The sequence below is a fragment of the Talpa occidentalis genome, unplaced genomic scaffold (genome assembly GCF_014898055.3).
Source record: "Talpa occidentalis isolate TD23 unplaced genomic scaffold, MPIMG_talOcc4v2.1 talOcc4.13, whole genome shotgun sequence".
In the NCBI taxonomy this organism is placed as follows: domain Eukaryota; kingdom Metazoa; phylum Chordata; class Mammalia; order Eulipotyphla; family Talpidae; genus Talpa; species Talpa occidentalis.
The window spans coordinates 48732587-48757158 of record NW_023601322.1 but is presented as its reverse complement, the minus strand read 5'-3'; positions in this window follow the sequence as shown (position 1 = coordinate 48757158).

Here is a 24572-nt window from a genome sequence, read left to right as displayed (position 1 = left end):
TTCCAGTTCCACCCTCTAATCATCCCCTAGTAACCAGCCCCTTCTTCCCAAAGTGTCACCTCATTAATATATCAAGAGACACATTTATCAGTCTTCACACTTAGGATATCCAGAGGCTCTTGGAATCTATGAATCAAGAACTATGGATGAAGTCCAAATATATATGAGAAATACACATTTTGGTTATCTGGATGACAAAATACGTATTTCTTTTAAATCACAATATTTCAGTTACATACCTTCCCAGTGAGTGATGGGAAATGACAGAAAGGATAGAAGAGTTGGGCCAATCCAAATATACTAAGAAATTCATCTACATTTTCTATTCTACATGAATACAAATATTTGTGAGATAGGTCCTGTTCTTCTTAACCACAAATCTGACATCGGGTCTCGGGGGATGCCTGATATGTGCTAACTAAGTCATGAATCTAAATAGCAAGGCCCTAAAATGCTGAACATGAGTTCGCAGGCTGGTTGTCTGATAAGTATTAGGAAACAAACTTAAGGGACTGGATTTGGTAAAACAGGAACCCAGATACCACTGTGAAAATGATAGGACACCTGTCTGGGCCTGGGGTCAGCCCAGACTACTCCTGCTCCTCCCTGTATTGGCTGGATGACTTTGATGAGTTGTTTATTTGAATTTAAATCTTTCCAAGAATAAGTCACTAAAGTGATGGCCTATCCTTTTGGAAGAATCTCAGAAGTACAGTTTGAAAAGGAAAAAGATTAATCTGGTAAGATGCCTCTTCCCATTCATGTCCTCACATCCCTGCTGGCCTGGATTCCAATTTCTCTGTGTATTTATTCACCCTTTGATACATTTTTATGGTGTGTCTCTGCTTCCCAGGCTCTGTGTCTCTGGGGTGGCAGTGGGAACAGGAGAGAGAGAGGGTAGTCGTCTCCGAGTACTTACTCCACAAGCCTCATGGCCCTGCCCTAAATACTAGAATCTGTATTTTGCCCAATCAGAAGAAAGTTAAAGCCTTATCATACATACCTTAGTGACTTACCACATCCTGTTTGTGGGCAGACTCCTACTAACCTATTGATAGATGCTGGTTAGAGTAACCAGGCTCTAGTCTTCCCTTTGGGGAGGGGATGAGCAAAAGGAGGATGAGCCCTGAGATCTGTTCCAGTCTTGGCTCAGTTCCTTACTCCGTATGGACAGGAATTTGGATAAGCTGCAGAAGTCTCTCAGTTATCATTTTAGCTGTAAAATGGGTATGTTGGGAGACTGAACAGGACTGACATTGAGAAGTCACCATCCAGGGCCAGCCCGTGAGGGTCTGCACTATACTCTCACCACCAAATTGTAATGTCTGGAAGGTTGACACTAAGATTCTGGATTGGCTGTTTTTTTTTTTTTTTTAAGATTTATTTATTTATTTATACAAGTACTGGGTACAGTCAGAAGTGCGGGAGAGTGGGAGAATTCATGGGAGCCAGAGTGGGGAACAGAACAGACAGACTGACGAAATACACTGCTGAGGGGAGCAGTGGGTGGCAGGGGAGGTCTGTGCACTGGTGCTGCAGAGGCTGAGGGCAGCTTCACAACCCAGCGCTCAACCGCTGCGCCACAGGGGAGGCCCATGGATTGGCTGTTTTTAACTAAAGAGAGGGGACCTTCTGATTCCAGGTTGTCACTCCCTCCCACAACTTGCCAGTCTGTTTTTTTCTAAATGTTAGCTTTTAGGAAACTAAATGATCCATTCATTTCTGTAGCCCAGTAACATTTTGGTCGCTGCAGTCACTGCTTTAATTTCGAACCATCTCAGATTCTATTTGAGGCTCTCGACACAGTGGTAACTGCCATGGGGCCATCAGGATGGCTTGCTCTGCAGCGCTGGTTTCCACTGTAAGTTCACAGAGCAAGTAACTTGCGCTAACCCAGGAAACAAGGGAGCTGTTTGTTTTCATGTGACATTCTTTCCCATGGGAAATGCTTGCAAATGTGTTTTGTTTCTGTTTTTTGCTTTCTCCTGCCTTTTTGCCTCTTACCAGCAGAACAGTGTCATGTTTTTTAAGGAACATAGCTTGGTCTTGGGAACATGGAATAAAAGGATGAGTTGAATTTAAAATATTAAAGTTTCCTAGCTAGCAGTTAACTGTAGAGAAGATTATCAGATGAAAAGGTAAACAATAGTTTATGTGCACCATTGATTACTCAAATACTTAAAAGGATTGGTACCTATATTTACAGTGTTGGTGCCCACAATTGGAAGGGGAAGTTCAGGAATGGCTCCAAGGAAGTCATGACAATGCTCATTCTCAAAGGACAAGTGATGGGAAGTCCCTTTGGAGGAAATCAGCATGTGCTAGAGCACAAAATTAACTGCTGTGCCAAGTAAATCCTCCAATTGTAACTAAATACTTATTTTCTTCATGGCTACCCTTTTATGTTCCCTGCCATTCCTCCTTTGGCTATGAAACCATTTCCAGAGCCAGATTACTGTTTCATGTATTGTCTCCTTCCTGATTTAACTCTCACTCTAATTTCTATTTGACTCCCACTATTTTTTAATTTGACTTGACATCTCTTCCCACAACCCTCTCCAATCCTCTTTCCCTACTTGCTGTCACTGGGACCCCACTGCCACCTGTCTGCCAGTGTGCAGTGAGCCAGCAGTTGGGAGGACCCTACTGAAGATGAAAGTGACCAAGTATAAAAGGATGGAATGATTAGCAAACAAGCTCACAAACCTCTGTTTGTATTTTGATCTCTAATACACATTTACAAATGTTTGTTGAAGATCTACTATCGAGCAGAAGTGTGAACAAAAATCCCTGCATATCTTGTAGAATCTTAGAGGTACTAACAAGCCTACAGCAATGCTTGGAGTGTGAGGCACAAGAATAAATTGCTAGGGGACTCCAGAGGGCTCCCTCTGTGGAGATCATGGAAAGCTTCACAAGAGTGATAAGGGCCAGGTCTGGGCTTAGAGGTGCCTGAAGGTTCTATTATTTTGAGGTCCTTTAACCAAAAATATCATAGTCCCATAATGTTATAAAAACAACAAATGTCCATGTAAACACACTGATAGAACGCCTCCCGGAGGTTAGCACAGATTTGGGCAAATGCAAGGACCTATATTTAAATTTCATTGACTTTCAATAAATTTGCCTCTGGAAATGACTTTTGAGTTAGATTCTGAAGGTTGTCTAGGAGTTCATTAGACAAACTAAGAAGGGAAGATTCTACCTGGCAAAGCTGTTAGTTTTTGTAAGGGCCAGAGGAATGAAAGTGATGTGTGTCTCAGATTGAGATGTGTGATGTTTGTCTCAGAAATGGTTCTGGGGCCAGATGGAGGGTGTTCTTGATGTACTAAAGAATTCTGATTATACTCTATACCAACTATTCATGAGAGTTCTACACAAAGGAATAATAAGACCAGATTTGATCTTTAAGACAACTCTCCTGAAGTAGGATAATGACTTTTCATTGGAAGTGCCTAAAAACTTGAAGGTTGATATCAGCTAATGACTGGCTTTTAAGCTGCTTTGCTGAAGTTTCATATAAATAGATTTTGAAAACATACAATGAAGTGGATTAAACACATATTGAAAACAGCATGATTGTGTGATGTAGAACATGCATAGGCCTTGTGGAGACACACCACAGTCTGGACACACAGCCAGAGGCTCCCAGAGACCTGGCAGTTTCCTCCAGGAGCGATGATTCACAATAAAGGAGTCACAGTACCTTACAGGGAATAACAAAAATCAACTGTAATTTATATATCATATAAATGCTAACAAATAACTATTTGTTTTGAATACTGGATACATGGACATTTTTATACCATTCCTTGTTATCTATGTTCCTCACTCAAGCAGAAAAGAGTTTATTTTATAGTATAAGCATAGGATAATTTAAGACTTTTTTCTTTCTTGTTACTAAAAAGAGTTTGATATAGTCACTTACAATTCACATTAAAAATAAAAGGAGCAGGCATTAGGTCTTTAAGCAAAGGCTTCAAGAGAGCAGTTTGCTAAGGCAATTGTCGATACCTCAAAAAGACTGGAAATCTTTTCCAATCTCTCCTTAGTCTGAATTAGACCAACACCTCATTCTTCTAGAATCTGTGCTTAGATTTATATGAGGCCATTTCAGGACTCTGACACCATCTCAGCAGGCCCTATCACACCTGCTCATGTTCTTTTTCTTTTTTTTTTCCTTACTACCAAAAACACTGGTAACTTTTTAAAAACCTTAAAAAATTTTTTTACATCATTGTTAATTTTAAAACAATATTTGCTTCCCCCCACCCCCTCCAGTGTTGTCCCCATAGAGTTTCCTTCACCAATGCACCCGTGCACCATCACCTCAGTCCCCTGTGCTCCTCCCTCCTCCCTCCTCCTTCTGATCCCTCTCCCGCCTCCTCCCCTGCAGGCTGTCTCTGATTTATAATTGTTCATTTTTGCTTTGCTGTGTTTTGTATTGTTATTATTTTTTTACCCTGATGTATTATTTGGTTCCCCTATATTCCTGTTATAAGTGAAACCATTGAGATACCACCTTACACCAGTGAGAATGGCACATATCAAAAAAACTAGCAACAACAAATGTTGGCAAGGATGTGGAAAAAAAGGAACTCTCCTATGTTGCTGGTGGGAGTTCAAACTGGTCCAGCAAAGAAGAGGTTGGGAAAGGGGATAAAATAGGAAAGGGAAGAAGACAATGGAATATAGAGGTGGTTCATGGGTGGTAAGGTGGTGGGAGAACTATGGTGACTGCAATGATGTAAGAAAAATTTAATTAATTCAAAAAAAGCTGTTTGGAGGTTCCTCAGTCTACTAAAAATGGAGCTACCTTATGACCTGGCAATTCCACTCCTAGGATCTATCCAAAGGACACAAAAACATTGATTCAAAAGAACACCTGTACACCTATGTTTATTGCAACACTATTTACAATAGACAAAACCTGGAAACAACCCAAAGGCCCCAAAATAGATGACTGGATCAAGAAGATGTGGTATATATACACAATGGAATATTATTCAACAATCAAAAAAGGTAAACTCATGCCATTTGCAGCAACATGGATGGAGCTGGAACTTTTGTTTTTAATAATTTTTAAATTTTATTTTTTTATTAATTAAATTTTTCTTACATCATTGTAGTCACCATAGTTCTCCCACCACCTTACCACCCATGAAACCATCACTATATTCTCTTGTCTTCTCCCCTTTCCTATTTTATCCCCCCTCCCACCCTCTCCTTTGCTGGATGCCTCAGTTCTATGGTCAGCTGCTAGTTTTGACTTTTTCTTAAACTTTTGTTTGGTTTTCTCTATATTCCACTTATAAGTGAGACCATCTGGTATTTATCTTTTTCCTTCTGACTAATTTCAGCTAGCATAATCCCCTCCATTTCCATCCATGTTGCCGCAAATGGCATGAGTTTGTCTTTTTGATCAGAGTAATATTCCATTGTATAAATATATCACAACTTTTTGATCCATTCATCTATTTTGGGGCATTTAGGTTATTTCCACATTTTGGCTATTGTAAATGGTATTGCGATAAACATAGGAATGCAGGTTTCCATTCAAATTAGTTTTTTTTTTATGTCCTTAGGGTAGATTTCTAAGAGTGGAATTGCTGAATCATATGGTAGATCCATTTTTAGCATTCTGAGAAACCATAGTGGCTTGACCAGCAGCTTACATTCCCACCATTACCTGCTTGTATTCTTAACCTTACCATGGAGCAGATAGAATCTGCTGGGAGTAGGTGGTGAAGGCATCGAGCTGTTGGAGGGAGGAAGCCAGAATCCAGTCAGAATGAGGCTCCTGCTTGGCGCAATATCCAAGAAGTGGTCTAGGGTATCAGACAGATGGGGCATCCAGTCCCTTAGTACCCCAAGTTGCTTAGATCATTGCCATTAAAGTGCAGTTTTTATAGGAGCCAATAGGTTGGCTTTTCATCTTTATAGAAAGGAGAAAGAAATCTCTTTGTCCTGAATTCAAAATCAGCAATTGTTTCTATTACTTGGTAAAGAATATAGACAGGGTGCCCCTTCAATTTGACTGTTTTGGCAACAGAGGCTACATGCTAACTCCTGAGCTCCTTCTCAGTCTATTACAGCCACTTAAGTAAGACTTCTTTGTTTTTCTCTTGGTTTACATGTTCCCCTGCCCCGCCCGAGATTATTTTCAGTCTCTGAAGAACAAATAAGTTGCTGTTAAGATGAGCATTTTACCAAAATGCTGCTACAAAACAGAAACAGTTGTGTCATTTTTCTAAGGCTGAGCTACTGAGAACCTTGTGGGGAAGAGAATATACTCGATATCTTCTGGGGTCTAATGAGTGTTTTGAATGCATCCCTTAATTCAGGTTAATCATGTCCAATGTCTCGAGTACAGCAGGAACTTAAAATTTCTCCCCTTCAATTAGCAGAGAAGTTCCTGATTCCTTAAGGTGCATTTGCATCTAGTGAGACAACTGCATGAAATAATTAGAGAAGAAACTTAAGCTGATGTAACTGTCTCTCATGCTAACTAGGATTTCATCAGTGGCCACAGAATCTTCCCGTTCATACTGACCCCTTTAGCCAAGCTTCATAATAGCTTCATAATCTATATTGTTAACTGTAAGCTTCACTGTCCCTCCCTTCAGTATGTCAATTTCCTTCTCATTGACTGCCTTTCAACCACCTATTCCTGGGGCCATATGCATCGTTTTGTTATATCACCCAGATGTGCTCTATCTCTGAAATCTTAAACTTTAATATTTTACTTACGCCATTACAGAGACTTCCAGGAAGCCTTCAACTGTGCCACTGAAGACAACAAGGTATTCAAAATAAAACTTATGTTTTCTAATCTCCTTTCCAATATCATATGGTGACGTGACTAAGTACTAGTTCGAAGCAGAAGTCATTTATGCAACTTTGAGAACTATCCTCATAGGAAGGGGGGCAATCCATTTTGTACTTTTTCTGTCTGCAGGTTGAACTAAGGACTTGATGAACTGGCTTTGAACAGCCATTTTGGACCATGAGTTAGAAGCTGTCATGCCAAGTGGCAGAGCTACACTAGAGAAGGAGCCTGGGTTCCTTTAGATCATGGTGCTCATGCCAGCCCTGCATTAGTTATGTTTCCATAGGAAAGACACAAATCTTCAACTTAAAGCACTGTTCTTTGGGATTTTCTAGCCCTTCCAACCAATCTCAGTCTTAATATTTACAGGTTTTTTTTTTCCCCTCACAATGTTTGTATTTCAACCTCTTTGATACCTCAGTCCTGTTTATTCCAGATTGGCTTTGTTGGTATTATATCTTTGCTTCGGCATTATATCCATTCTCTCTGTCTTCCTCTGTAGCCCATGCAATATGCATCATGAAGGAACTCAAAGTTACATGGTAACCCACTTGCCCCCAGTGTTTAAATCATATACAGTGTTGTAATCCAATGTTATCTCAATTAAAAATAAAAGCCAGTATACACAGAAAGTGTTCTGCTGTCCTTGTGTTTGTGGAGTGGGAGATCTATTGCAGATCAGATCCTAAGGGAAGCACAGTTTCTCTCATAGCTATCGTTACAATCCTGAGGACAATTTACCAAGACCGCTGATCCTGCAGAGGGAGCAAAGGCACCACGCAGAACACTTGGGCTGGGGGAGAGGTGCAGCTGTGTAGATAGCGCTGATGGAAACCTGGAAAGGACATAAACCCATTCAAGAAGCCCAGTAGATAGATGGTTCCTTAAGCAGTTCCATCAGCAGAAGACTCAGGAATCTGAGAGCTGCCATCCCAGACAGGGAAGCAGTGCAGAGAATGAAATGTGACTAAATTCTGTCCCCAGCCACAATAGAGAGGAGATGTCATCATCTCCTTAAAGAGGAGTCTGTGATCCATAGCCAGTGTTTATGACTCACTCATTGACTAATATGGACATTATAATACATTTTAATACAAATAATGAATTCAGTCAATCTCAATAAATCCTTTGCCAACTTTGTAAGTTATGAATTTTAAAACCTGAAACCTGTCTGATTCAAGAATCGCATCCTCAAAACTGAGAAAATCACATCTTTTTTGAGATCTATATACACACAAATTGTACAAAATTATCTCTTTTGTGATCTGCCTCAATGTCATGTTCATGAGATTCAATTCATATTGATGGCTATGCTAGTAGCTAGCTCATTTTTTTTGTTGATATATAGTATTGTATTGTATGAATGTGCCAAGATTTATTATTTCCCCTCCACCAAACCATTCACACCCATAACCCATCTGCCTCCCTCCCTCATCTCCTCCCTAATGATATCATTGTGAGATGCCCTCTAAATGATATCGCTGTGAGATTCACTTTTGTTTGCATTTGCAATTCCCAAGGTAGAATTAGGCTCATCCTCCTCTACTTCTGTAGGGCCCTCTGCTGTGACGCAGTGAGGTTACTTACTTGTCTTCCAATGGACTCTGGGGGGTTCCTTGAGGTAGGGTCTCTACATATTCATCTCCATATCCCTGGAACTGAGACTGGAATGTAGCAGATGTCTAATAAATATGGTTCATTGAAGCTTGACCACTACCTCACACCATACACAAAAATCAACTCAAAATGGATTAAAGAACTAGACATAAGACCAGAAACCATAAAATACATAGAAGGAAATATAGGCGAAACACTACGTGATATGCACATCAAAGACATCTTTACAGACACATCACCCAAAGCAGTGATAGTGAAGACAAAGATAAACAGCTGGGACTACATCAAATTAAAGAGCTTCTGCACAGCATAAGAGACAATAACAAAAACAAAGAGAAACCCCACCTACTGGGAGAACATTTGTGCACACAACACTAATGATAAAGGACTGATCACAAAAATCTGCAAAGAGCTGATGAGACTCAACACAAACAAAGAAAATAATCCAGTCAAAAAATGGGCAGAAGAGCTAAAAAGAAACTTCTCTGAAGAGGAAATGCAAATGGCCAACAGGCATATGAAAAAAATGTTCAACATCCCTTGTAATCAGGGAAATGCAAATCAAAACTACCATGAGATACCATCTCACACCAGAGAATGGCACATATTAAAAAAACTAGCAACAACAAATGCTGGCGAGGATGTGGAGAAAAAGGAACTCTCCTACACTGCTGGTGGGAGTGCAAACTGGTCCAACCACTGTGGAGAGCTGTATGGAGATTTCTGGACCTACTAAACATAGAGCTTCCATATGATCCAGCAATTCCACTCCTAGGTATTTACCCAAAGGACACAGAAACATCAATTCCAAAGAGCACCTGCACCCCTATGTTTATAGCAGCACTATTTACAATAGCTAAGCTTTGGAAACAACCCAAATGCCCAAAAATAGATGACTGGATCAAGAAGATGTGGTACATATACACCATGGAATATTACTCAGCATTCCAAAAAGATAAACACATGCAATTTTCAGCAACATGGTTGGTGCTGGAAGGGATCATGCTCAGCGAAATAAGCCAGAAAGAAAAAGAAAAATACCGGATGGTCTCACTCATAGCAGGAATCTAGAAAACTTAAATAAGGGACCAGGAAAATGAATAACTATAAGAAAGTGAAAATCAAAATCACCAAACAACTATGAACCAGAGACACTCCATGGGTGGTAGGGGGCGGGGAGGGGAGGGATTGGGGTTAAAATAAGGGGATTGCAATTGTATGGGGAATATAAAAATAAAATTTATTTAAAAAAAATAAAAATAAAATAAAATAAACCCACCATAAATCAAAAAAAAAATTATGGTTCATTGACTGAGTAAATGAATCTTGATTATTGGTGATAATAAGACTTTACACTAAAAACATAATCACACAATAACCATCCACTTGATTGGATATACTAGAAAGGAAGCACACACAGGCACTGTAAGCTGGATGGACAGTGTGTGCCAGCTTCCAAGATAATTTGTAAGGGGATGTGCTCAGAAGGAAAGTAGAGTTCTTGGTGGGCATGTGCTCCACACAGAACTGTACAATGACTGCTAGACTGGCTCTAGGGCCCTGTGTGAGCTGTATTCATGACTCTCTTTCTTTTTTGCAGATCAGATTCCAAAGGGAATCTCATTCCCCTTGGATTCCCAAGTGCAATCCCATTCACAGACACAAGGACAGCAAAACATAAGAGAATGAACAGTAGGTACAAAACAGCATAACTCCTTGCCTCTGGAGATCTGGGTGCACAGCCTATAAACAGGAGATGCCTTGGAGAGAGGGGTTACCCTACCTGCTCAGTGTAGCCACACAGCCCAGAGCTTTGACTCCTGAGATGGGCTGGTCCACTCATGTGGGAAGTGTGGTTTGTGGGGGTAATAAGCTCCCTCAAGTGAGGGATGACTGCTAATGCCCAGGTGGAGGTTTACCGAGCGGCACTTCATTGTGGGATACAGGGATCTGTTATCAGATAGGACTTTCCAGAAAACGTCTTCTCATGAGTCCCATTAATGTTCTTTTATTGCTCACACAACTGTACCCACTACAATCTTCTTCCTTTTCTTACATCTCTTATTTTCAGATGGGAGGAGTCATGGGGAGAGGCACTGGATCTCTTAATAGACCTAGCATGAGCAAGAGCATGAAATAGAGGAAAAACAAATGGATGGGTGGATGGGAAGGCAGAGAGATAATTGGACAAATAGGAAGACACTAGTAATAATATATTGGTATTAAAAACACAACAACACAAAAGCAGAAAATTACAAATCAGAGACATTCTGCAGGGGAGGAGGAGGGAGAGGAATCAGAGGGAGGGAGGGAGGGAGGAGCACAGAAGACTGTGGTGATGGCACATGGGTGCATTGGGGAAGGAAATTCTATGGGGACTACACCTGGGTGGGGGGAAGCAAATATTGTTTAAAAATGAACAATGATGGGGCCTCCCCTGGTGGCGCAGCAGTTGAGCGCTGGGCTGCGAGGCTGCAGCCCGCAGCCTCTGCAGCGCCAGTTCGTTCCCTGGCTGCCGGCGAGGGTCCCACAAAAAAAAAAAAAAAAAGATGTAAAAAATAAATAAATAATTAAAAATATATATTGGTATTAATTATCAATATTTTATTATTATCTATATGTATTAATAGTCATGTATTATTACTCATATAATTTTTTAAAAAGAGATAAACTAGACACTGAGGTAGAGACATTGAATATCTCTTCAACTTCTAAATTTCTAGCAGGGTAGCACCAAAAATTACCAAAGTCCAATAGCAGTGTGAAACACACTTGGGATGTGAAGCACACCGGGGTCCAAGTCCTGCTCATTCTCTCTCCATTAACTATACACTCTGTATGATCGCTTCACCTGCACAGTTACTACAAGAATGGACATGGAGGGTAATCAGTACAGGATAGAAATATATATATATTTCCAGGAAGAGTTTGAGAAATGGGCTTATTCATATGGATCACCTCTTTTTGACAAAATATCCTCTCACATGTATACTACTTGACAAATGTCAGCACGTGAATGCTCCTAGCCCCAGCACACTGTACATATTGATGTGCCTATGTCCAGAGTTTGGTGTAACTGCTCCAGTTTAAACCAGCTTTGTTTGTAACCTGTGTGAGTGCCAGGATTTTCCAAAGGATAAATTTCAAAATGTGTTGACACTGTAGCAAATGCCAGCTTGGTAGTTTTTCAGTAGGATAGATCTGGTGACAAACCTATCAGTTCCATAGGGGCAGGAACTGGTCTGTTCTGGTTCCTCCCACGTGCCCAGCCCCAACAGGGTGCCAAGAACACGGTCAAGGTCAAATATTTGCTGAATAGCTGAATGAGAGGGCCCTCTATGGAGAGACTGGGAGGACTTTGTCTTTCCAGGACTAAGCGAAGTATGTGTTTGTAAGGTCTCCCTGTGCGAACTCATTATATACATCTGTGGGATTTCATCTATCTTACTGGAAGGTGATCATAGAGGGTTGAGCTCCTCATCTCCTCTGTGATGTCATTGATGAGCCACCAGTAGAGTGACCACACTTCCCCTGTGCTCCATGGCACTCAGGCCTGTAGGTGTGGGTGCTTGCTGTGTGTTTGCTGAGTGCATGGAAAGACAGACACAAAGCATCACTGCTGCATTTCCTAGATGGTGAATGGATAGGGAACAGACTGCTTATGTTGTATTTCTAGAGAAATTCAGAAATACTGCTGGGTTTTGTGCACTGACCAGAGCAGAGGCTAATGGTGCAGAAGGAGTGGGTGCTAACTGCTGGCTGCAAGCACAGCTTGAGTCAGAGGGTCCTGGTTCTAGACCATGGCCTCCACTCTCACTGCCTACAAATGACCCAACCTCTCTGAGCCTCTGTTTCTTCATCTAAAAGATGCAGAGTATTGTATGAAATGAGATCATACCTGGCACACGGTTGAGTACTCAACAAGTGATTGTTATGGCATCTATTATTAATTAATATCCTTGAACATAGTAGGCCTATTCAACAATCACAGAGCCTCTGTGTAGGAGAAACTCAAATTGGCCCTCTTACTGGAGGCAGAGGGGAGATGTGAGGTTTTGGACCCCTCCCCCTTCTCACCTAGCTCAGGATCTGTGTAGGGGATCTGAGAATGGGTAGGGACTTCTGTGATGTTCCCTGGGAGAATAGTTCAGGGTTAGGGAGCTGCCAAAGGACCAGAAGATGAGATGGTTGGAGAGTTATAGAAAGGTTAGCCCCAAATTCAGGGCCCTAAATTCTAAATATATTAAAGAAGTGAAAAGTATAAGAGTGCTCTGTGAAAACACCAATTTGTATGCGAATTGCAGCTCCTCCCAGGGCAGCGGGCTTACTCGCATGCCACAGGGTTTCATGTCAGGGAAGAGAAATTTTAGGTTAGGCTAGAATCTTTAAATTTTATTATACTTAAATTTTAATATACTCCCTTTCAAAGAAAAATATTGGAAATGAGAGTGTCAGATTCAAAAGCATTACTGAGGGTTGAGTGCAGGGAACTGTGATGTGTGCGTGAAGTCCCTTGCCTTGGTGGGATTCCATTAAGTGAACCTGGAAAGCCCTAATGCATTACTCCCTGGTAGTAATGCAGAAGGCCTGAAAGAATTCCCCTTAGCTTTACTGGCACTGCAGTGGCAGAACACAATAGGCTGGAGGAAGCTAGAAATACAAACCAGCCTTCCTTGACCAGTGCACCCCACCTGCCCCACGAGGGGTTTGCTTCTGCCCCTGGGGAAAACAGGTCATTTTAAATTCCAAGAAAGAGGTAGGGTTCTGGCTCCAACATTCATGCTCCACTCGTTGATCTCCCACCCGGAGTGGTGACTTAGCCCCATTCTATGTTTGGTGAAATGCCAGAGCTAATGTGCTCACCCGATGCGCTACTGATGCCTTTAACAGTGACGTCTGCACTGTGTTGCTAGGCAACCAGACATAGCCCAGCACAACCTGGAGCTATGAGCCTGGGGCTGGCTGGCAGGCAGCCCCTCTGGCGCCAGCGCAGCTGTACACAGGTGGCGACCCAACCTTTGCCTTGCTGGCCTGCTGCCCATCTGCCCTCCCGGGTGGCGAATTAATATTGGATCGAACCTCCAGACTCGTCTCTGGCTGCTTTAAAGGCTTTTTGTGCTTTGACTACAGTGTTCCAAATTTCATTTTAAAAAGGTCAGCTTGCTCTGGCTCTTCCCTGAAATGGGTCAGGGTAAATTTAGACAAGATCTTTAGTGGCTCTGAGAATTCAATTCAGTTTGGACTTGATTTTTAAGGACACAGTGTTCTCAGGGGGGAGATGCTTCTGCTGTGATAGTTTGAGCTTTTGCTTTAACCTGGATGGTCTAGGAATCACCTTCAGGAATGAGGTCAAGATAAGAAGGCAAGAAATATTCTGAGGCTTTTTACAGGAAAAAACCCCTTCTGCTTTCAAAGTGGCATCAAAATTGCTAGCACAAGTGTCCCTACAAACCTGAGGCCCATAACTATGGGGGAATTCTACCTTAGCGAAACTGTGTGTACCTCTGGATTCCCATATAGAACAGCTTATTGGCTTTGCTCTAGTTGAATGGGAACTAGGATAGTTCTTGGCACTGTTTTCATGTCACTTCACATAGCAGTGAAAAATCAAATGCTCATATCTAAATAAAGGTGTGGCAGGATAATGGAACTATTCCCCTTCCCCAGGACATCCCTATTAATCCTGGTGCTGCCCCCCACCAAAGTCATAGTTTCAGTTCTGACTTACACAGGTGGGGGACAAGGGTCCTGGGATCATGCACAAATGACCCCTCTTTAGTGATGAACACACATTGTAAGTAAATAAAGTAGTTGTGCTTCTATCTGAGGGTGCCAGATGGCCCAGGCCATCCTGTGTTCTACACTTTTTCCCACTTATTGGGTCAAAGAATTATATTCCAAGCTGTAGAAATTTTTCAAGCAATTTCCCTTCTTTGCTGTAATTTCTGCAGCAAATATAAACAACATATCACCAGTTCATCCTTCTGTATCGCGAGTTATGTGGGGATTTAGCAGGCCATAAGGTACCATATTAATACAAGAAACAGTTGTAGGTAACCATTGTTTTTTGAAAATACATTGAGAAAAGGATTCTGGTGAAGTAGATCAGTTGAAGCTATTTTACAACCTCAAAAAGAGACAAAGTCAATGAAATTAAAGACATGATTTTGTCTTTTGATTTTTTTTACATCATTGTTCATTTTTAAACAATATTTGCTTCCCCCACCCCCTCAGGTGTAGTCCCCATAGAGTTTCCTTCACCAATGCACCCGTGCACCATCACCTCAGTCCCCTGTGCTACTCCCTCATCCTCTCTGATCCCTCTCCTGCCTCCTCCCCTGCAGGATGTCTCTGGTTTATAATTGTCTGTTTTTGTTTTGCTGTGTTTTGTGTTATTATTTTTTTACCCTGATGTATTATTTGGTTCCCCTATATTCCTCCTATAAGTGAAACCATCCAATATGTTTCTTTTCCTTCTCACTGATTTCACTGAGCATAATTCCTTCTAGCTCCATTCACATGCTGCAAACGGCATGATTTACTAAGCTCCAAGGCAGAAGCAGGTGAGCTGAGGTTGGCCCGGGTCTACCCAGCCTAAATTTGTCCCCATCACTGAGCCAATTCAACCTTTGCTCAGCCAAGGCAAGATGGTTAACAGTGTGGGGGTGGGGCAGTTGCAAACTTCTGCTCAGTGAAGCCTTGGCATGAGTCCTGCTTTGCAGTTATTACCAGGTGATCTTGAGGCACCAACCACCTTTCTGATTCCCTGATCAATTTCTTTAACTATTCATGTAGGACAATAACCTTGATTCACAGAATTGTGTATATAATTAAATGAAATGATGCTAAGTTTCCTTTCTTGAACAATTATATGGCAGGCACTGTGTTAACTCACTTATCTCATTTAGTCCTCACAGCCATCTTGTGAGGTAGCTGCTGTTACTCTTTTTACAGAATGAGAGAATCAAGAGTGAGTAGGATGAGCCCCACAACACACAGTGCATTAGATTTGCACCCACATGTGTCTGATAGACCTTGGGAGCTCTGAAATTTGGTTAAGACTTACAAACAGTGCTGCAAAATAGATTCCAATTAGGATTAATCATTTTTCTCCATGCCTAGGTCTCACCCCAGACAAAATGCATCAGATGGTCTAGGGTGGGAGGTAGGCGCCAAGGTTTTTTTTTTTAAAGCCCCAGGTGATTTCATTGTACAGTAGCATTTGGGGCCACTAGGTCAATAAATGCTGCTCTACTGGTAGTTATCTATCCTGGCTGACAATAAAACTACCAGGGAAACATCTAAAATATGCTGATGGCCTAACCCAAGTGAGCCTGATATATTTGCTTGGGGGCAGGGGACTTCTATTACTCTGATTCTAAAATACAGCCAGATAGAGCCTGCTATGCTCTTATAGGGAAGCATCCTCAGAAAATTGTTGTCATTAGAATTATGTATCACATGAAGCTAAGCAAGGATGCGCTTAAGGTCTCTTGCAATTTACACTTGTATTTCCCTAGGAAAATTACCGTTCATCTTTACCCACTTTGCTAGCTCAAATGAGGAATCAATCTGTACTTTTCCAATAACAAGTGTTTCCAGGAAGAAATAGAAAAGAGGCAGGAAGCAACATCACAGCACTATTTAAACAATTTACTCCTGCCTCATAGAGTAGTCAATTAGTTCAATAAAAAGCACAGCTCTACCAGTAAAAAGCACAGCTCTACCAGTAAAAAGCTCTTAGCTAAAGGGACTACAAGTTTATTTTATTATGTATTTAAAGAATTTAAAAAGGAGAATAACAACTATACAGTTATAAGTGCTTTTATTTCTTTGTAAACATGAACTTGTCTTTTCTATGCTGTGAAACTTTGATCTTTTTTTTATTTCTTAATATTATTTATACATGCATTTCCATTTGTTGACAGTTATTCCAGACAGGATGGGCTAGTTATGCTGCTTTAATAAACAATACCTGAATCTCAGTGGCTTAACCCAATAAGGACTTATTTGTTCTAAATATGCTGTATATTTAAAGTGGGTCTGTGTATGACATTCAGGGCCCCAGATAGACATATACTTCCACATCTACCAAGCTGGCAAAGGGACTATGGTCAGTGGTGTTGCCCCTGCAAACTTCCAACAGGATGAGACACATGGGCCTTTGTTCACATTTCACTGGTAAAGAGCCACATCCAACTTCAAGGAGGGTACGGAAGTATGATTTTATTATATGCTCAGGAGTAAATAGAATAGTCATGAACAGGTTTTTTTTTTTTTTTTTTTTTTTTTTTGGGGGGGGGGGGGGACCCTCGCCGGCGACCAGGGAATGAATCGGTGCTCCAGAGGCTGCGGGCAGCCTCGCAGCCCAGCGCTCAAAAGCTGCGACACCAGGGGAGGCCCGTCATGAACAGTTTTAAAGACTAACAGGTTTATATCTATCTCACTTTTATTAACACTATCCTGAGAATGTTGACACATGTCCAGATCTAACTCACAAGTAAATAGGTGTGAACTCACAACAGGATAGTGTAGATGTGACTGTTGATATCACTATGGGTTTGACAGTGAGTCTTTTAGTGGAACAAGATGCTGGAGAAGATTGTGTGCTGAGGAAGGCCTTATCTGGTGCCCCTGCTTGGACACTCATGCACGTGGGCACCATTATCATGGCAATGCTCCACTGGGATGGATGGCAGGGTTCGGGGTCAGGATGGATGAGATACTTTTCTCCCTTTGGTTTTCCTTCCAATAAAGCTTAGCTTGGTGTTATATTCAATCAAAAATACTAGTCTGATATACAAAACTAGTTGACAATAATTTTGAATCTCTCTTGTAAAATTCTAAAGGAATTTTACATCCATAACCTAGTCAGTACTTTTTGAAGTTCTCTCTCTTACTTTCTTCCTTCTCCTTCACCATTTGTAACTGGAGAAAGCTGATGCATCCAATAAGACTCACCACACAGGTAAGTATAAGGTTTTCTTAGACCAGCAGAATTAATACCTTGTATATGCTCATTCTGTACTTACATACACTATTACAGCCTCATCATTCTGTGTTAAAATGTGACACATAGGGCCTCCCCGGTGGCGCAGCGGTTGAGCGCTGGGTTGCGAAGCTGCCGGCGGCCTCTGCGGCGCCGGTTCGATCCCCGGCTGCTCCCCGGTCACCGGAGGAGGGTCCCACATGGCGCGCAGACCTCTCCTGCCGCCCGCTGCTCCCCTCAGCAGTGTGCTTCATTTGTCTGCCTGCTCTGCTCCCCGCTCTGGCTCTGGTGAATTCTCTCACCCTCCCGTGCTTCTGACTGTACCCAGTGCTTGTATAAAACAAAAACGAACGAACAAACCAACAAACAAATAAATAAATAAAACATGCTTCTATTAAAAAAAATGTGACACATATAATCACTTACATTCATACTTGCTCTCAGGGACTATTCTAGGTACTTAACAAATGTTATATTATTGAATCTTTGTAACTTCCCTATTAGGTGACAACTATTTCCGGGGGGTGGGGGGTCATTTTTGCAGAGGAGAAAATAGAGTCAAGGGTATAGATACCTTTCCTGGGGTGCTTGATCAGAAAGCAGTGGAGCCAGATTTGGGCCCAGGAGGTTGGACTCCCTTGACTAGGTCCTGAGCTTTGTAGTAGCAGGACGTGGCATTTATGTTTGCATTCCCACAGGCCTATCCCAGGCCTTGCGCTCCAGGAGTGTGTGGTAGGTGAAGGAGCCCACTATTTAAATGTGTTGATGGACCATAACTTGATTAGCCTGTTTCCAAATTTAGCCATGTAATTTGTGCTGTTATGAGTCTATTTTACAAATTACATTGACTTCACTGAAGTTACTTGGGGTAAATTCCCACAAGTGAAATGACTCAAGAAGTATCATCAGTTTTACCGATAATTACCTTTTACAGCATCACTTTCTAGAAATTTAGAATTTAGAATTCTACCAATTATTTTTCGGTACACCTATTGCATCATAGTATCTTCAGTGCACTGTTTTAAAAAATTACATATATGGGGGATCAGTGTGGGCAGGGGTTGATGAATGATGACTACTGAATTCGCTTCACAGCTACCATGGGGATGATGAGGTTTGGGCTTCTGGAGTCCTGTTGAAGTTTATTAGCTCCCTGGGAAGTTATAAAAGCACCCATCTTTGAAATGGAGGGGGTTCTTTGAATCTATTAGAGGGAACTGGGCCTTGGAAAAACAATGCTGGCACTTTTTGTGTTCCTATAACGGTGCCTCCAGCCCTCAGAACCCGCAGTTGTCTCCTATAAAGACAATTTTAATAAGCAGGAACTTACTTTTACTAAATTACAAATGATTAATAATAGCTCAAAGGTATCAGTTTCCTGTTGAAGAAAGATTAGACAGTCAAAACAAAATAAAATGAAACAAAACAGGAACGAGAACCGGCTGTATGAATGGCAGGGGCTGAGGAGAGAAGACCAGGTCATCCTGGCTCAAGGCCACTGTCTAGACAGCTGGCCCAGCTTGAGATGCAGCAAAAGAATAAATAAGGGCTCTGATCTGCTTTTATCTCGAGAACTAGGGTCGATTCTGGAATTTGGCACTGAGGCTCAAGCACTCTCAGCGGCAGGTTCTAAAGCCCAGTTTCCATGTCCAGCATGGGGCAGGCCTGGTGGTGGGGATGCTAATAATAACAGCAGGAGAAAAACTGTCCAAGCCACTATTAAGGCTTCTCTGAATCAACACAGCAGTCGTTTATTGGGAAGTCTTCCAGGCTTGTTTCTCAGTAGACTTCTAAGCAAGTAACTTCCTTGCTTAATGTATGTCAGTGGATTTTTCCCCCACCCAGCATAAAATCCAAACCCATTCTTGTGAACCATGAGGGTCTCTCCCAAGCTCCCCCTACACTTACCCCCTTACCCCCTTGCACAGGCCTCAGTGACCTTCTTTTGCTTTGTGACACACACCAAGCTCATGCCATCTCCCCAGTCCAACTTTGGACCAGCCATTCTCTTTGCTCACAGCTGCTTCCTTTTCAGGTCTCAAATTAGATGGTCTCCCCAGAGAAGTCTTAGTTTTCCTCCATCACATTTACACCTATTGCTAATGTGTTCTGTCGCTAGAAGGGTTCCTGAAAGAAGGAGCTTATCTTTTTTATTCATCTCTGGTGACCTTACTCTTAGTACAGTTTCAAGAACACAGTAGGTACAAAGTAAACCTTAATCTTTACAACCTGGGAAGTAGGTATTATTACTGCCATTTTCAAATGAATATTAAGGGGATGGCCTAAGGTTACCTGCTTTAAATGTTCATACCAGGATTCAAGTTCCGATTTTTCCATGCTGTCCCACAGTGATTCTGGTGACTCAGTGTGTGTTAAAGACCCAGGGTCATCAAATTCATTCAAACAGCCAACTTGCCCATGACTCAGCCTGATCTCCTGCTCTATTAGTTCCCAAGGCACATACCATTCAAAGAATGATGCTGAAAGGACTCAATGCAAATCAAAGAAATTCATAACAAGTATAAGACATACCAGTGGCCTCTTAAACAACTGTTTAAGAGTTAGAGATGTCAAAGTGTGTCAGTTATGTAAATTGATTGAAAAGTGTCCTGATTAGTCATTGTGAATTGCTTCCTTTTGAGAAATTTCCAGGGCTCTTTAAGGTAACCAGGGGGTTTTCTTTTTTCCTTTCCTTTCCTTTTCTTTTTTTAAATAGGTACGTGCTGATGAATGGATCGACAAAATGTATGACATCCATGCCATGGATTATTCAACTACATGAGGAATGGAGTGACATGTATTACAATAAGAATGAACCTTGAAAACACTATGGCAAGTGAAAGAAACCAGATGAAGAAGGCTGTGGACTGTCTGATTCCATTTACATGTAATGTCCAGAATAGACAAATCCATAGTGACAGAAAGCAGATTTGTGGGTGCCACAGGCTGAGGGAGTGACTGCTTAAAGCGGATTTCCTTTTAGGGTGATAGAAATGTTCCAGGAGTGTTCAGTGGGGGAGGATTGCACAGCATTGACAATGAACTAAATGCCACAGACCTGTGCACTTGAAAATGGCAAATGTTATATGTATTTATCATAATAAAAAATAATCAGTGAATTAGAAAATAGGAAATGACAGTTGCACATCTCAGTTACTTTTTGAATAAACTATGCATACCTCTGGCAAGATTAATTTTTAAAAAGCAGGCAGAGCACACATACACAAATAAATAAGATATAATTATGATATGCACAGATATAAAAGCACATAATCTTTATTTAACCTTTAACATAAGGAGAGAAAAAGAAATGGGTGGACCCTGCCCAGATTGCCTGCAGTGTGATGGGAAACAGCCATTGCCCTATACACAGGGCGTGATAGGGAGTGAGGCCATGTTTGCGGAATCTGCTTCTGTATCTTTCTTTAGCACATAAAAGCAGATGGCACATTAACGACGCTCATGGATATATAAACAGACGCTTTGTGGGCCTTTTCACAGCTGTCCTTCCTTCAGAGGCCTGCGTTCTTCACTTCGCTGCCTCGGCGTTCATTTGGACAGCAGTGTAGTGGAAAGTGATTTTGGCCTATTGCTTACCTTTGAAAAAGTTGCAGTGGTTCTGAGCAAACTCCATACAGGCTTTGTGGACTCCACCCCCACTCCATCAAGACACTGGGAACTACAAATCCCATGATCACCAAAGGAAAGGTTGCAAAGACCTGAGGGCGGAGTTAAGCAACTAGGTTCTTGGTTTGAGTATTTAATTGGCCGTGTGTGTGTGTGTGTGTGTGTGTGTGTGTGTGTGTGTGTGTGTGTTGGGGGGGTGCGTGGAGGGGAAGGGTTGCCTCTCTTGGCCACGCAGGGTGCTTGGTTTTTCGCCAGCTTGATGGGTCATTGGGATTCCAGGTCAGCAGAACGGGTAGGACGCATTTACGAACTTCTCTCCCTCTTTTTCTCCCTGAGTTATTTATTTTCTCATTTCCCCTTCCCTTGTCAATAAACCTTTTATCAACCTTTTGTGTGTGTCTGCAGTTTAGCATTAATAAGTCCCCTTTAATAGCACGGGTGAGGACCCACAATCAGGCAACCCGTTATATCGGGGTCACTCTGTAACAGTTCCAGCTCAAGAATACATATGTCCAGTATTAAGAAACTGGATGGCAGAAGTTTCAAGTCAACTTTCAAGGAGTGGGTGCCCCAAAATGCGGCTTGATTTCCAGCAAGGTTAGCACATTCTTGCTCAAGTTTGATGGACGTATGGCCTCCTCCTCACGCCTCTGTCCCTGCTGTGCTCCATCAGATAACCAGTACCTGCTCTCACACTTAAATCCTCTCACCTTTCAAGGTCCAACTCAAGGCCCACTTAGAGTTTATACCACATTATATTTCCATTTTTTCTTTTGTACCTGCAAAATGTGTCTCCTATAACCAGACAGCAAGTTTTCTGGTGCTGAAACCTCTTGTAGGCATGGGGTACCCACATTCAGACACAGCCTCCACTGCCCTCAGACACCTATCTCCTCTACTCTAGCAGTTCCCCGATTTTCCTCTGCTGAACCAATCTGACTGGCACAGGGTGAGGCATGTGAATTAGAGCAGACCCACGAGATTTGTCAATGCTATGGTTTTTGCAGGACCTTTTTGCTCTAGGAGCTGCTGGGACATATTGTTGCCAGCTCTTGGGTTGCTTGTCTGAGAATAAAGCCAAGAGAGAATCCTGTTGGGCCTGTTTGGAGCTCTGAATTGTCATGTGCTTAAGGCTAGGGCTTTGACATTTACGTGCCAACAATTTCCCCTCTTACTGCTGGCTGGTTGCTTCCAGTGGAAAGAATGCTAATGTGCCTCCCAGCATTTGCCGTGGGCACAGGGTAGGCACAAAAGGAATATTTGTTGGCAGTTAGTTTGCAGCTATGTCTAAGGAAAGTAAGTGGATTATTTATTAGTTGTATGAGAAATTGTTATCGTGGTAAAATATACAGAATGGCCATCATTTAGTTTTTTTAATTTAAAATTATTTTATTTTATATAATTCTTACATCATTTTTCTTTTTTTTTTAATCTTAAATTTTATTTTTATATTCCCCCATACAATTGCAAACGCCCCATTCTGACCCCAATCCTTCCCCTCCCGCCCCCCACCCCCCAAAAAGTGTCTCTGGTTCATAGTTTTTTGTTGATTTTGATTTTCACTTTCTTATATTCATTTTCCTGGTCCCTTATTTAAGTTTTCTAGATTCCTGCTATGAGTGAGACCATCCGGTATTTTTCTTTTTCTTTTTGGCTTATTTCGCTGAGCATGATCCCTTCCAGCGCCATCCATGTTGCTGCAAATTGCATGTGTTTATCTTTTTTGAATGCTGAGTAATATTCCATGGTATATATGTACCACATCTTCTTGATCCAGTCATCTACTTTTGGGCATTTGGGTTGTTTCCAAAGCTTAGCTATTGTAAACAGTGCTGCTATAAACATAGGGGTGCAGGTGCTCTTTGGAATTGATGTTTCTGTGTCCTTTGGGTAAATACCTAGGAGTGGAATTGCTGGATCATATGGAAGCTCTATGTTTAGTAGGTCCAGAAATCTCCACACAGCTCTCCATAGTGGTTGGACCAGTTTGCACTCCCACCAACAGTGCAGAAGAGTTCCTTTTTCTCCACATCCTCGCCAACATTTGTTGTTGCTAGTTTTTTTAATATGTGCCATTCTCACTGGTGTGAGATGGTATCTCATGGTAGTTTTGATTTGCATTTCCCTGATTGCAAGTGATGTTGAACATTTTTTCATATGTCTGTTGGCCATTTGCATTTCCTCTTCAGAGAAGTTTCTTTTTAGCTCTTCTGCCCATTTTTTGACTGGATTATTTTCTTTGTTGTTGCTGAGTCTCATCAGCTCTTTGCAGATTTTTGTGATCAGTCCTTTATCATTAGTGTTGGGTGCAAAAATGTTCTCCCAGTTGGTGGGGTTTCTCTTTGTTTTTGTTATTGTCTCTTTTGCTGTGCAGAAGCTCTTTAATTTGATGTAGTCCCAGCTGTTTATCTTTGTCTTCACTATCACTGCTTTGGGTGATGTGTCTGTAAAGATGTCTTTGATGTGCAAATCCCGTAGTGTTTCGCCTATATTTCCTTCTATGTATTTTATGGTTTCAGGTCTTATGTCTAGTTCTTTAATCCATTTTGAGTTGATTTTTGTGTATGGTGTGAGGTAGTGGTCAAGCTTCATTCTTTTGCATGTAGCGACCCAGTTTTCCCAGCACCATTTATTGAACAAACTTTCTTTGCTCCAATGCATAGTCTTTGCTCCTTTGTCAAAGATTAGTTGACCATAAATCTGTGGGTTTATTTCTGGATTTTCTATTCGATTCCATTGGTCTGTATGTCTGTTCTTGTTCCAATACCATGCAGTTTTGATGATTATGGCTTTGTAGTATAGTTTGAAGTCTGGGAGTTTGATGCCTCCATTTCCTTCTTTTTTTTTCAGTAGAGCTTTGGCTATTCGGGGTTTTTGGTGATTCCATATGAATTTCATCAATAATTGTTCTATTTCTTTGAAGAATGCCATTGAGATTTTGATTGGAATAGCATTGAATCTGTATATTGCTTTTGGTAGGATGGCCATTTTAATAATGTTTATTCTTCCAATCCATGAGCAGGGGATGTCTTTCCATTTCTTTGTGTCTTCTTCTATTTCTTTTAACAGTGTTTTATAGTTTTCTTTGTATAGGTCCTTTACCTCTTTTGTTAGATTTATTCCCAAATATTTGATTTTTTTTGTTTCAATAATAAAAGGGGTGGTTTTTTTGATTTCTTCTTCTTCAGATTTATTGTTTGTGTATAGGAAGGCTACTGACTTTTGCGTGTTGATTTTGTATCCTGCCACTTTACTGAACTGACTGATGAGTTGAATTAGTTTTTCTGTGGAGATTTTGGGGTTCTCTATGTATATTATCATATCATCTGCAAATAGTGATAGTTTGACTTCTTCTTTTCCTATTTGGATTCCTTGTATGTCTTTCTCTTGTCTTATTGCTCTGGCTAGGACTTCCAGTATTATATTGAAAAGCAGTGGTGAGAGTGGACATCCTTGTCTTGTTCCAGATCTTAATGGAATTGCTTTCAGCTTTTCACCATTGAGAATGAT